Genomic DNA, 16,580 nt, shown 5'->3' with positions numbered 1-16,580 from the left:
ATCTTACAACAATTTAGAAGAAAAAATTGTTCTCTATGGCTTGAATTTCTGAAAGCATATATCTAGGTATCAACAATACAATCATGGCTGTGCCCAACCCATGGACGTGACTACACGTGCAAATGGATCATCGGAGGTCGATTTCAGGCAATATGACGTCACGTGTCAACATGTTTTGCAGATATTTACGATCCTGCTCATTCAACAAGTTGAAGCTCATCAAAACAAATCATTGAATTGGAACGACGGAGGCAATTTAAGATATAGAGGAAAATCCGTGGTTCTTGATTCGAATCCATATCACAGAATAGCGATCGTGTCAAAAAGGAGTTGCGTCCCTTGCGGCGAGGCAAAATTCAAGAGAATGTAACATGGCGGCGATAGAGGCGAATGAGGAAATTGCAGGAAATAGACGACCAAGAAGGACATTCTCGATTATGAAGCAGGGAGAGGTGTGTTCATCATATGCGTAAGCAGTCACATTTTCTTACTTGTACCTAAATTCTCACCTTTTAACTTCGAAATTTTCTATAAAGTAATGAACCGTAACGGTTGCCGGTGTACGCACCGGTCCTTTCAGCTTGTTCAAGAAGTTGGAAAATACGAATTTGAAATTGATTGTTTGTAACCCTCTTTGTAATTGGCTGATCGAAGAGGATTCCCTTGCTATTTCAAATCAGTGCACTAGCCGATTGGTTGAAATCCAACTGCAGTAGACTATTTTAAGCATTGGCGGTAGGGGAAATTCTTTGGTATCTCCATTAGAATAAGGTCACACGTGTGATATTCAGCTGTTAAAATACGGCATTTATCTGTATCTATTTGCTGTTCTATTGAATTCAGCGTATTCTTATGATATAGCATAGTCACAAACCAAGCGAATTAGCGTATACAATAAATGTTGAATGCGTAATTATCAAATAAGTGATGAAAAATCGTCAAAAACTTCCAGAGAAATGCCCGAATCGGTGTCCAGATTGTAAACTAAGGGCACTTAACTCTGTTTAACCGACGCTATTATTTGATATGAGGGGATTGAATGGGCAACGCTACAGGCATGTCAAAGCGACGTGCGTGAATACCTTTCGAACAGATCTTAGAGACGTGAATGTCCCTCAGAGTGATAAGACGTATTTAGAAAGATGCAAAATGTTGCCTCTGCTCTGTACCATCCGAAATACATCATTTCAAGAAACCCCATTTGAATTCACAGAGACCATCGCAATATATTCCATTGTCTTAATTTACATCTTCAGTTCGATTTGTCGATCAGTCGATGGATTGGATAATTGTGATAAGGACGATGGTCGCGGCTACAACACCTTTTCGAGCCCGGTGCACGATTACTGATTTCAAAACAACCCCTGTCGGATATGTTAATGTCATTGTAGAGCTACAAAACGACAAATTAGGCACAGGAAATGTAAAAAAAATCACCCGAAACATTTTATAAAAAGAAAGGTCAACGTCGGTACAAATGTATAGGTGAATAATACCGAATCAAGCAAACAAGCAGAAAACAAAACAGAAACCAAAAACGAAAAAAAAGACCCAAAAGAAAAAATCATTAAAGTAATCGATATTCGATATATCGAATTTATCGAAGAGCTTATCAAAGCAGGTAACAAAGACCTAAAAAAATTCCCACTTAGATATAATGATGACGTCTTTTCATTTAGATAACAAGAAATTTATTTACCATGTCCATCTTTAATATCACCAGAATTAGAAATCAAGGTCACGACAGACTTTTCTGTACTGCTTATCTCGATCCTTTGTTATAACGAAACCAATATTGATAGCTTCATCAAGCCATATGATAAGCGTGATAATTTCATCTTCATTATTGTAAATTTTCCGTTTTTGGATGGCAACATTCCCGCATTCCAAACCTATGGTGTTTACATGTGCAGATGATTCGCTAACAAATGGACTGTACTCATTATCACGATTTTCGTCAAGAAGTCGACAACTAGCAAACAGGAATTTTTAGAGATGCTGGTTGATAAAAAATATGGGGAGGATTTACGGTTATCATAATGATCTCACTGAACAATATTCTATTTCCATGTGCGATACAAAGCTGGACGTGTTAGTTTGCCTGTTGGTTCTGTTGTAGTTCTTCCTCTCATTTGACAACTTGACATAATTTACGGGAATTGACAAAAATTGAAGTGGGGGTGTCATTGATAAAAGAGAATATGTTTACTTCTCCGGACACAGGGTCTTATTCTCCTTGTATCTCTTAAAGAGTCTCCGTATAAAACTTTGTTTTGCTCACATTTTGCAACAGTTTTATTGAACAAAGTTAGATTATGATTCTGTTCTCATGGTGGTATTCTACTTTTTGTCTGCGTTTTCGATGTTTCACATAAGCCTGCCTGGTAACAGTTCCATTGAATTCATTCACAACAATATCTTTACGACTTATACGAGACATTTAATTCAGTCTCTAGATCTCGAAGGCTCGTGGAAAGTGGGTTTAACAGAAATTCAATATCCTATCCTCACTTTGAAAACGTTGCTTCTGTTGAATTCGATCCCAGAGCTGCAGTAAAAATACACGGTAAAACAGGCTATTATCCCAACGTGATTGATAGAATAATTATTGGGTACAAAACGAATGGTATTACACGGTAATCCTTAAGTGTGTTCAAAATTGCTGCGAACGCCATTGATCAGAGGGTGACGTTGACGGTAACTCCGGCTTTACGCTTACATCTAAATCTCACGTTAACGAAATTGTTAGGATTGGAATCTTCACGCTTTTCCGAAGGTAAACACACCGGAAGAAATATGACTGACGTCTGTTAAGGTCTTTATTCCATTTAAGTCTACTGTCCCTTCCTGAAACCACAGATATTAGGTGATTCGAGGGCGAGGGTTCCCTAATAAAAATAGTTCTCATCAATGGTATTCCGTGTCGCGTCATCGGTGAATAATTTCAACCCAAACTATATATGTACCGTTGTAACAACGACAGTTTGAAGAAATACAGAGAGACAGAAAACAATATCGAATCACACCACGGAAACGTGAACTAGAAGCTAGAGATTTGTTGAAACGTAAAGCCTTCCAAAGCCTCGGACCTCCGGGAAAGAGAATGAAGAAGATGAAAGTCAATCAATCAGCGTCAGAGTCATGAACTAGAGACGATTGCATAAATTTAGCAAACACGTGCCTCAACGTGAAAGCTGGGATCACAAAAAAAACTAATTACAGGAAATTTACAGATCATTTCTGGTTGTATTCACACTTCTCTGATGTCAGCAACGAAAAGGCTTGTTCCGTTATCCAACAACATGTACTTATTCAGAGCTTACTGGAAACTATTATCTAGGGTCCTACTGCCAAACAATCTCAGTTAACGAGTGGAATGGGTTATAAGGATACAGCTAAGAAAAAGGAGACGACGGCGACCGATATCCGTGGTTACGTCAAGAGGAAACTGTTGATAGCCACCAGTCAAAACGTCGAGTCAGTCCACTCTACAGTCCTACCGAAACTCGATAACCACGTGAAAATTAAGCGTTAGTTCACTCTACGGTCCTACCGAAACTCGATAATCTCATGAAAACTAAGCGTTAGTCCACTCTGCAGTCCTACCGAAACTCGATAACCTCGTGAAAACTAAGCGTTACTTCACTCTACAGTCCTACCGAAACTCGATAACCTCGTGAAAACTAAGCGTCAGTTCACACTACAGTCCTACCGAAACTCGATAACCACGTGAAAATTAAGCGTTAGTCCACTCTACGGTCCTACCGAAACTCGATAACCTCGTGAAAACTAAGCGTTAGTTCACTCTACGGTCCTACCGAAACTCGATAACCTCGTTAAAAATAAGCGTTAGTTCACTCTACAGTCCTACCGAAACTCGATAACCTCGTGAAAACTAAGCGTTAGTCCACTCTACGGTCCTACCGAAACTCGATAACCACGTGAAAATTAAGCGTTGCTTCACTCTACAGTCCTACCGAAACTCGATAACCACGTGAAAATTAAGCGTTAGTCCACTCTACAGTCCTACCGAAACTCGATAACCTCGTGAAAAATAAGCGTTAGTTCACTCTACGGTCCTACCGAAACTCGATAACCTCGTGAGAACTAAGCGTTAGTTCACTCTACAGTCCTACCGAAACTCGATAACCTCGTGAAAAATAAGCGTTAGTTCACACTACAGTCCTACCGAAACTCGATAACTTCGTGAAAACTAAGCGTTAGTTCACTCTACAGTCCTACCGAAACTCGATAACCTCGTGAAAAATAAGCGTTAGTTCACTCTACGGTCCTACCGAAACTCGATAACCTCGTGAGAACTAAGCGTTAGTTCACTCTACAGTCCTACCGAAACTCGATAACCTCGTGAAAAATAAGCGTTAGTTCACTCTACGGTCCTACCGAAACTCGATAACCTCGTGAGAACTAAGCGTTACTTCACTCTACAGTCCTACCGAAACTCGATAACCTCGTTAAAAATAAGCGTTAGTTCACTCTACAGTCCTACCGAAACTCGATAACCTCGTGAAAACTAAGCGTTAGTCCACTCTACGGTCCTACCGAAACTCGATAACCTCGTGAGAACTAAGCGTTAGTTCACTCTACAGTCCTACCGAAACTCGATAACCTCGTGAAAAATAAGCGTTAGTTCACACTACAGTCCTACCGAAACTCGATAACTTCGTGAAAACTAAGCGTTAGTTCACTCTACAGTCCTACCGAAACTCGATAACCTCGTGAAAAATAAGCGTTAGTTCACTCTACGGTCCTACCGAAACTCGATAACCTCGTGAGAACTAAGCGTTAGTTCACTCTACAGTCCTACCGAAACTCGATAACCTCGTGAAAAATAAGCGTTAGTTCACTCTACGGTCCTACCGAAACTCGATAACCTCGTGAGAACTAAGCGTTACTTCACTCTACAGTCCTACCGAAACTCGATAACCTCGTGAGAACTAAGCGTTAGTTTACTCTTCAGTCCTACCGAAACTCGATAACTTCGTGAAAACTAAGCGTTAGTCCACTCTACAGTCCTACCGAAACTTGATAACCTCGTGAAAACTAAGCGTCAGTTCACTCTACAGCCCTACCGAAACTCGATAACCTCGTGAAAACTAAGCGTTAGTTTACTCTACAGTCCTACAGAAACTCGATAACTTCGTGAAAACTAAGCGTTAGTCCACTCTACAGTCCTACCGAAACTTGATAACCTCGTGAAAACTAAGCGTCATTTTACTCTTCAGTCCTATCGAAACTCGATAACCTCGTGAAACCTATAGTGCAATAACACCCTCTCAAATAAAGAAACCACGTCAGGTAATTTCATACAACATTTCCTCCAATATGGCTGTCATCCTGTTTTCTAAGCAGCCATCTTGGATGAAGCATCTGAGGAAAAAGTATCGTCGAAAATAGCAACTGCTAAGATCACCTAGATATACTTGTATACATTTAGTGCCGTGATTCAGCTGAATTCTATATATACTTTCCTCTCACACACATTGCCAGTCGCAATTAAGTCTGTTAGGTAAGTAGCCAAAGTATCGACGTCACTGCCGGATAATTAAACCTGACAGCTAATTACTGAGGAACAATTCTTCCTGATGGACGGTAATCAATCTGTGTAATATCTCATTTAGTTGATACACGTCTGTATATCAGATAACGTCTTAATAGGGACGCAGATGATGTAAAGCAAAGAACATGTCGAAATGAAACCGAGAGTGATCCTACACAATAACTCTAGTCACACAAATGAAAAGACTCTATATTTAAACTGATATTCAATGAAACTAGAAAATTAGGAGGAAGTACCTTTAAACATAAAAGCCTAAACAGTACAAGGAGACTAAAACCAAGTGTTCCGAAATAGTATGCATCTTTTGCTTCAACCACCTTGTGATTCTTGGTCAATGTTAGTAAGTAATGCTAAGTTTCTAAATAAGTCCAATGTTAATGCCAAGGTCAAGTTTGATTCACCACATTCTTATTATTTTTTGTAATGAAATTGAAGAATGGAAAAGACGTCTGACGGAAAATGGTGAAATATTTCAGGTGTAAGATTTCTATAGGTGAAACGGTACTGGTTATATCTCCTGTCCCGCATGTGGTAGTCTTCATCTTTTCAGCAGTAAACAAACTTCTTTCTCTTTCCAGTACCAAAGAGTTGTTCCAGTCAATGATGTGTGTAGATATTGACATAGTGTGTGATGATTTATTTATTGTAGTTGTTTTCTGATGTCTTCCTGATGTTTCGTCTGTGCTATATTGGCTACGTCAACATGGTGTTCCTTGCGGCGTGTCCCAAATCATCGTCCAGTTTGAAACTGTTGCACGAAATTTGGCTTCTTTTGACACTATGTCCTTGAGATGCGCAAACTCTTGCTTGATGGTGTGGTGTGGCCGCATGGGGTGCTGGCATCATGTTTCCACCAATAAGATGCGAAATCAATGAAACACCAACCATCCCTCAGACTACCTGCAGTATAAAAGTACTGTTGGGACGAAAATTCGTGTAGACAAGATAACAACTGACAACTACTTTGTCCATTCGTCGAATTGTGAAATGACGCTGAGAACCAGTCATTTGTACTCTTAACAAACGAGAGTTTTTTTCGGGAATATACAGTGTTTTTGTACCAGCTGTTATTTCCTTATGCGATGTTCAGGCCATGAATTGATGTGAGTCATTAGTTCCTTTTAAAGACTGATACTACGGGTATGTCGGACCGATAATACCATGACAGAAATATTTATTTACAACGTCTTTTAAAGGTCACTCCTGTTAAAAACGATTGTTTTGGCTATGACTGCCTTCACTAGCTCAACTGTAAAAACGTCACAGGTAAAAGCTTCACGTTAGGTTTACATTACCGCCGGGTGTCACGATGATTTTAATACTGAGTGCAGGTACACATTACTGTCGTGTACCGCGATACTTTTAATACTGAGGGCAGGTACACATTACTGTCGCGTGTTGCGATACTTTTAATACTGAGTGCAGGTGCACATTACTGTCGTGTACCGCGATACTTTTAATACTGAGGGCAGGTGCACATTACTGTCGTGTACCGCGATACTTTTAATACTGAGGGCAGGTACACATTACTGTCGCGTGTTGCGATACTTTCAATAATGTGTGTAGGTTCACATTACTGTCGTGTATCGCGATGATTTTAATACCGAGTGTAAATGATGGATTAGACGTATAAAAAACAGCTGTGACATTCCCCTTTTGGTTCTTAATTTTCAATGTTACTGATACAAAAGCCTGTATGGAATATTCTCTGGCAGTCAATTAGTCGTCTTATCATGTGATGCAGGTTATGAATGTTTAAACTTCATCAAGGCATGTATAATGTTTCAAATACTCCATGATACACGAGTACCAAATACAGGACCGTAGGCGGCAAATTGAACATCACGTTTTAGATCAAGTACCACTGAATTAGCTATCATAAACAAACAGCTCAAATCAATAATATAAACTTATGCTTCATAGCCAGAGCGCTTCAAAATCTAATTAACAAGCATAGGGAGGAAAAGGATTAACATGGACTGATGGGAAAAGGTAGTACCATGGACTGGTGGAGAAAGGTAGTACCATGGACTGGTGGAGAAAGGATGTACCATGGACTGGTGGAGAAAGGATGTACAATGGATAGTGGAGAAAGGGTGTACCATGGACTGGTGGAGAAAGGATGTACCACGGACTGGTGGAGAAAGGTAGTACCGTGGACTGGTGGAGAAAGGTTGTACCGTGGACTGGTGGAGAAAGGATGTACCGTGGACTGGTGGAGAAAGGTTGTACCGTGGACTGGTGGAGAAAGGGTGTACCGTGGACTGGTGGAGAAAGGATGTACCATGGTAGTACCATGGACTGGTGGAGAAAGGATGTACCATGGACTAGTGGAGTAAGGATGTACAATGGACTGGTGGAGAAAGGATGTACCGTGGACTGGTAGAGAAATGGTGTACCGTGGACTGGTGGAGAAAGGATGTACCAAGGTAGTACCATGGACTGGTGGAGAAAGGATGTACCATGGACTGGTAGAGAAAGGGTGTACAGTGGACTGGTAGAGAAAGGATGTACCGTGGACTAGTGGAGTAAGGATGTACAATGGATAGTGGAGAAAGGGTGTACCATGGACTGGTGGAGAAAGGATGTACCATGGACTAGTGGAGTAAGGATGTACAATGGATAGTGGAGAAAGGGTGTACCATGGACTGGTGGAGAAAGGATGTACCATGGACTGGTAGAGAAAGGGTGTACCGTGGACTGGTGGAGAAAGGATGTACCGTGGACTGGTGGAGAAAGGGTGTACCGTGGACTGGTGGAGAAAGGGTGTACCATGGACTGGTGGAGTAAGGATGTACCATGGACTGGTGGAGAAAGGGTGTACCGTGGACTGATGGAGAAAGGGTGTACCATGGACTGGTGGAGAAAGGGTGTACCATGGACTTGCGGAGAAAGGATTAACATGGACTGGTGGAGAAAGGGTGTACCATGGACTGGTGGAGAAAGGTTGTACCTTGGCCTGGTGGAGAAAGGGTATACCATGGATAGTGGAGAAAGGTTGTACCATGGACTGGTGGAGAAAGGATGTACCATGGACTGGTGGAGAAAGGATGTACCATGGACTGGTGGAGAAAGGGTGTACCGTGGACTGATGGAGAAAGGGTGTACCATGGATAGTGGAGAAAGGTTGTACCATGGACTGGTGGAGAAAGGGTGTACCATGGACTGGTGGAGAAAGGGTGTACCATGGACTGGTGGAGAAAGGATGTACCATGGACTGGTGGAGAAAGGGTGTACCGTGGACTAATGGAGAAAAGATGAACCATGGATAGTGAAGAAAGGGTGTACCGTGGACTGGTGGAGAAAGGGTGTACCGTGGACTGGTGGAGAAAGGGTGTACCATGGACTTGCGGAGAAAGGATTAACATGGACTGGTGGAGAAAGGGTGTACCATGGACTGGTGGAGAAAGGTTGTACCTTGGCCTGGTGGAGAAAGGTAATACCATGGATAGTGGAGAAAGGTTGTACCATGGACTGGTGGAGAAAGGATGTACCATGGACTGGTGGAGAAAGGATGTACCATGGACTGGTGGAGAAAGGGTGTACCGTGGACTGATGGAGAAAGGGTGTACCATGGATAGTGGAGAAAGGTTGTACCATGGACTGGTGGAGAAAGGGTGTACCATGGACTGGTGGAGAAAGGGTGTACCATGGACTGGTGGAGAAAGGATGTACCATGGACTGGTGGAGAAACGGTGTACCGTGGACTAATGGAGAAAAGATGAACCATGGATAGTGAAGAAAGGGTGTACCGTGGACTGGTGGAGAAAGGGTGTACCGTGGACTGGTGAAGAAAGGGTGTACCATGGACTAATGGAGAAAGGATGTACCATGGACTGGTGGAGAAAGGGTGTACCATGGACTGGTGGAGAAAGGATGTACCATGGACTGGTGGAGAAAGGGTGTACCATGGACTGGTGGAGAAAGAGTGTACCGTGGACTAATGGAGAAAGAGTGTACCGTGGATAGTGGAGACAGGTTGTACCATGGACTGGTGGAGAAAGGATGTACCATGGACTGGTGGAGAAAGGGTGTACCATGGACTGGTGGAGAAGGGATGTAACATGGACTGGTGGAGAAAGGATGTACCATAGACTGGTGGAGTAAGGATGTATCATGGACTGATGGAGAAAGGTTGTACCATGGACTGATGGAGAAAGGGTGTACCATAGACTGATGGAGAAAGGTTGTATCGTGGACTGGTGGAGAAAGGGTGTACCATGGACTGGTGGAGAAATGGTGTACCATGGACTGGTGGAGAAAGGATGTACCATGGATAGTGGAGAAAGGGTGTTCTGTGGACTGTTTGAAAAGGGTGTACCATGGACTGGTGGAGGAAGTGAGCAACGAAACAAGATTATTATATCCCAGTTGGAATTCAATCAAAATGAAAATTTCAATAAAAAGATACAAGATGGCACGAAAACAAACAATACGGACAAAACAATAGATAACGATGGTACAAATATATGGATTAGAGGAAGTATAAAGGATATAGAATGGCCAAAAATGAAATCAGATATATCATGATATGAGAGAAGTTGTGTGTGTTAATGCGTTTTTCTGATAAACGGTATGAAGCTTGTGATATTATGATATTATCAAAAAACAAAGTATCATGTCGTATCCAACATCACCTATCATTTTATATTGATGTAGCATTCGATAAGATAAACATGGTTCAATTGACATTCACAGGTCTAAACTTCAATATGGCGCGTATGTATACAATAGCTTTCCGATCCAACATTCAAATAATACTAAACTGATCCAATCTTTGTTAATGAAAGCTGAATCTTTGTTAGGAAAGTAAAGATAGTCCGTATCAACAAGGAAACAAGACTTACGTTCGGTCAAATTAATAACAAAGGAAACATGGTTGACATTCGGTCAATCCAATAACAAAGGAAACACGGCTGACATTCGGTCAAATTGATAACAAAGGAAACATGGCAGACATTCGGTCAATCGAATAACAAAGGAAACAAGGCTGACATTCGGTCAAATCAATAACAAAGGAAACAAGGCTGACATTCGGTCAAATCAATAACAAAGGAAGCTGTTAAATTTGTATAACACAAAAAATATGGTTACAAAACAACACCGACATGTCAACCAAATTGTAATCAATTTCAAAATCGATGAAATTAGGAAAAATGATAAACGTGAAAAAATACAAGAAATATATGACCAGAGATAGGTCTTCTGTTTCATCGACGACCCCCACAATATAAATCTATATCTATCCAGGTAGGCAATGTTACGTTCTCAAATGAGAACAACGTGAATAACAACGACACTACCAGGAATGACTTGCAGAAGGTCTTGTCAAGTCATTCTACCAAAGGATTAGTGACTCCCATGTTGCTGATATTGTTAATGTGACAGAAAGCCAGAACTAATTATTGAAAGAGTACACCTGTTGATAAATGTTATTTTTATTTCATAAAGCAAAATTACATATCGCTAAGTTTAGATTTTAAAAAAATAATGACAAACTCAACTTTCCATTTTGTCTTAGAACGCATCAACAGTCCGGAAAATACAACGTGCTCAATTTAAAAAGTGGAAACACGAACCTTTAAAAATAGAATACAAATATAGATAATCAGAACGGGAAAACGATTCCTCTAGAAGCGCTACTTCGTTTCTCACCATGTTTTATACCCTCTATATACTTGTATCTATATGTGGGTGCCGGCTGGACAGAATATATGACTTGTCACTTTATGGTACATGGATGTTGTTTGAATATCAGAAGTATAACTTGCTGGAGTTAATGTCGAATATATGGAATAATGAAGGTGTATGTACAATTTTATAGGATTATAGAACCCCTAGATTACCATGACATCAATAACACAAACAGATCCACAAGATTGTCAAAAACCTTACAAAATTAATTTAAAATTAGATACAGCATAATAGAACACGATATAAAACTAGATCGTGCCGACGTTTTCTGATTTAATATAATCCGTGCCTGGTTATTTATCTCCGGATTTCTATTTTTAACTTTCTCCAGCTAGCTAACTTGTATTCTGCCGCAGGATAAAAACAATGTATTTTCATATAAAAACAATAAATGTCAGTGAATCTGTTTTTTACACGAATGAAATGTCATTAACACACACAAGTTGTCGTTAACTCCATCATATTGTTAAGTAAATTAAAACGGTAACAATGTTACTTAATCTGCCCCGAAACCTCTCCTATACGGGAACAATTAACTAAACACACAATAGGATAGTGACGAAAATAGGTTTCTTCTTAATGTGCACGGGATATAGGGGTGTGTGCTAATCACACTACACACGTATACATAAAATCTGCCTAAAACCTGTTTACGCTTTTGAGAATACGCAATGCATCTATTTGAACATTTGAGAAAACTCGTATGAATGCATGTGGGTAAAACACATGTATTTGTGAGGGTTTTTATTGCAAATACGTGTTTTTAACTTACCGTGTGGGCGTTTGTGTGGGTATATCACGTGAGAGTGAGTGTTTTCCAGAATCATCAATCGATTTATATTAATAAAAACATGACGATTGAAAGCAAAATCCTGAATATGAACGCTTACCTAGAAATTAAAGTCTGAAATGGAACACATCAACCCGGATTATGACATCAACTCAGATTATGTCAAAAAGGGATCGGTCTCTATAACAATTCCACGTTTATATTTATCATTGAGCGTGGCTTTTGGTATGAATAAAATCAATTGATAATACTTAATAAGTCCTTCATAAATTATCAGATGTATGGAAATTCCGAAATTTATTGAATTATAGGGGCTAGTTATTACTTCCTTATGCGCCTCCGTGGTTTCAAAATGTAGGCTATTAGCATCACTCCTAGGAGGACGAAACAGCTGCCTGATGTAGCATCACTGACGAATCCTAGGAGGACGAAATAACTGCATGATGTAGCATCACTGACGAATCCTAGAAGGGCGAAACAGCTGCCTGATATAGCATCACTGACGAATCCTAGAAGGGCGAAACAGCTGCCTGATATAGCATCACTGACGAGTCCTAGAAGGACGAAATAACTGCATGATGTAGCATCACTGACGAGTCCTAGAAGGGAGAAATAGCTGCCTGATGTAGTATCACTGACGAGTCCTAGAAGGGAGAAATAGCTGCCTGATGTAGTATCACTAATGAGACCTATGAGGACGAAACAGGTGTATGTTGCAATATTACTGATGAGTCCTGAAAGGGCGAAACAGCTGCCTGATGTAGCATCACTGTCGAGTCCTAGAGGGGCGAAACATCTGTTTGATGCAGCCATACCGATGAGTCCTAGAACGACGAAACAGTTGTATAATGCTGTTTAACCCATTGTTTGGCTCTACTGTGCGTCTACACAGATAATGGTATTTCATTCTATGTAGTGTTTAAGTAACGAGAGATATACTCCCTTCTTTTCCTCTATGTTATTTTGACTCTTTAGTTAAGCATTCTATGCAACAGGGCAATGGCTAAAGTGGTTAAGATGTCTATCTGTCTTTATCACTAGCCCTCAACGTCTGTGTCGCGGGTGCGAGGCCTACCCGAGCAAGTCAGTAGTAAATATACACTATTCAAAAGGGATATGTCATTCTCTATTGTGTATATTCCACGTAACATTTATTATAACGAAATATCTCTTCTATGATATCTTTTATCGAAGCGACATAGATACAATATAATTATTGTAGCTACTATTACCACTAAAGTTACAATGATATAAACTGTAAACCTTGCTTACTTTAAACGTGTAGTAACTACTGCCTGACAGGGGACAATATAATCATTATACCAGTAAAGTGCTGTTAGAAAGGAATTACAATGGACTTAATTTCAAGCGACCTTGTGACATATCCATGAAAATTTCTTAGGGCCTTTTCATCGTTGATTTACCGTTATGATGCAATTATCCGCTTATAATTCCATTCACTGTCAAGAGTTAAAGTAACCGAACCATGTGGATAAATATCTAGTGTCTAGAATCTACAGCAGGTAACTCTAGAACTGAATTACATCTATCTATATCTAGTATATATCACAGTATTTCATCTGTTTTATCGTCAGTAGTATACACACAATATTATATCTAGTATGTATCACAGTATTTCATCTGTTTTATCGTCATTAGTATACACACAATATTATAGATAGTATGTATCACAGTATTTCATCTGCTTTATCGTCAGTAGTATACACACAATAGAACTGTATTATATCTAGTATGTATCACAGTATTTCATCTGTTTTATCGTCAGTAGTATACACACAATATTATAGCTAGTATGTATCACAGTATTTCATCTGTTTTATCGTCAGTAGTATACACACAATATTATATCTAGTATGTATCACAGTATTTCATCTGTTTTATCGTCAGTAGTATACACACAATATTATATCTAGTATGTATCACAGTATTTCATCTGTTTTATCGTCAGTAGTATACACACAATATCATATGTAGTATGTATCACAGTATTTCATCTGTTTTATCGTCAGTAGTATACACACAATATTATAGCTAGTATGTATCACAGTATTTCATCTGTTTTATCGTCAGTAGTATACACACAATAGAACAATATCATATCTAGTATGTTTCACAGTATTTCATCTGTTTTATCGTATTATACACACAATATCTATCTAGTATGTATCACAGTATTTCATCTGCTTGATCGTCAGTAGTATACACACAATAGAACTGTATTATATCTAGTATGTATCACAGTATTTCATCTGTTTTATCGTCAGTAGTATACACACAATATTATATCTAGTATGTATCACAGTATTTCATCTGTTTTATCGTCAGTAGTATACACACAATATTATATCTAGTATGTATCACAGTATTTCATCTGTTTTATCGTCAGTAGTATACACACAATATTATATCTAGTATGTATCACAGTATTTCACAATATATTATCTAGTATGTATCACAGTATTTCATCTGTTTTATCGTCAGTAGTATAGACACAATATTATATCTAGTATGTATCACAGTATTTCATCTGTTTTATCGTCAGTAGTATACACACACATATATCTAGTATGTATCACAGTATTTCATCTGTTTTATCGTCAGTATATACACACAATATCATATCAGTATTTCATCTGTTTTATCGTCATTAGTATACACACAATATTATATCTAGTATGTATCACGGTATTTAATCTGTTTTATCGTCAGTAGTATACACACAATATTATATCTAGTATGTATCACAGTATTTCATCTGTTTTATCGTCAGAAGTATACACACAATAGAACTGTATTATATCTAGTATGTATCACAGTATTTCATCTGTTTTATCGTCAGTAGTATACACACAATAGAACTGTATTATATCTAGTATGTATCACAGTATTTCATCTGTTTTATCGTCAGTAGTATACACACAATATTATATCTAGTATGTATCACACTATTTCATCTGTTTTATCGTCAGTAGTATACACACAATATTATATCTAGTATGTATCACAGTATTTCATCTGTTTTATCGTCAGTAGTATACACACAATAGAACTGTATCATATCTAGTATGTTTCACAGTATTTCATCTGTTTTATTGTCAGTAGTATACACATAATAGAACTGTATTATATCTAGTATGTATCACAGTATTTCATCTGTTTTATCGTCAGTAGTATACACACAATAGAACTGTATTATATCTAGTATGTATCACAGTATTTCATCTGTTTTATCGTCAGTAGTATACACACAATATTATATCTAGTATGTATCACAGTATTTCATCTGTATACACACAATCATATTTCATCTGTTTTATCGTATACACACAATATTATATCTAGTTTGTATCACAGTATTTCATCTGTTTTATCGTAAGTAGTATACACACAACATTATATCTAGTACGTATCACAGTATTTCATCTGTTTTATCGTCAGTAGTATACACACAATATTATATCTAGTATGTATCACAGTATTTCATCTGCTTGATCGTCAGTAGTATACACACAATATTATATCTAGTACGTATCACAGTATTTCATCTGTTTTATCGTCAGTAGTATACACACAATATTATATCTAGTATGTATCACAGTATTTCATCTGTTTTATCGTCAGTAGTATACACACAATATTATATCTAGTATGTATCACAGTATTTCATCTGTTTTATCGTCAGTAGTATACACACAATATTATATCTAGTATGTATCACAGTATTTCATCTGTTTTATCGTCAGTAGTATACACACAATAATATCATATGTAGTATTATATATTTAATTTGTTTTATCTAGTATGTATCACACAATAGTATTTCATCTGTTTTATCGTCAGTAGTATACACACAATATCATATGTAGTATGTATCACAGTATTTCAGCTGTTTTATCGTCAGTAGTATACACACAATAGAACTGTATTATATCTAGTATGTATCACAGTATTTCATCTGTGTTATCTTCAGTAGTATACACACAATATATTATATCTAGTATGTATCACAGTATTTCATCTGTTTTATCGTCAGTATACACACAATAGAACTATTATATCACACAGTATTTCATCTGTTTTATCGTCAGTATATACACACAATATTATCTAGTATGTATCACAGTATTTCATCTGTTTTATCGTCAGTAGTATACACACAATAGAACTATATTATATCTAGTATGTATCACAGTATTTCATCTGCTTTATCGTCAGTATTATACACACAATATTATATCTAGTATGTATCACAGTATTTCATCTGTTTTATCGTCAGTAGTATACACACAATATTATATCTAGTATGTATCACAGTATTTCATCTGTTTTATCGTCATTAGTATACACACAATAGAACAGTATTATATCTAGTATGTATCACAGTATTTCATCTGTTTTATCGTCAGTAGTATACACACAATATTATATCTAGTATGTATCACAGTATTTCAGCTGTTTTATCGTCAGTAGTATACACACAATATTATATCTAGTATG

Source organism: Ylistrum balloti, unplaced genomic scaffold (genome assembly GCF_031769215.1).
Source record: "Ylistrum balloti isolate Yb309-2 unplaced genomic scaffold, AGI_CSIRO_Ybal_v1 Utg371516, whole genome shotgun sequence".
Taxonomy (NCBI): domain Eukaryota; kingdom Metazoa; phylum Mollusca; class Bivalvia; order Pectinida; family Pectinidae; genus Ylistrum; species Ylistrum balloti.
Note: the sequence above shows the minus strand (reverse complement) of the source record.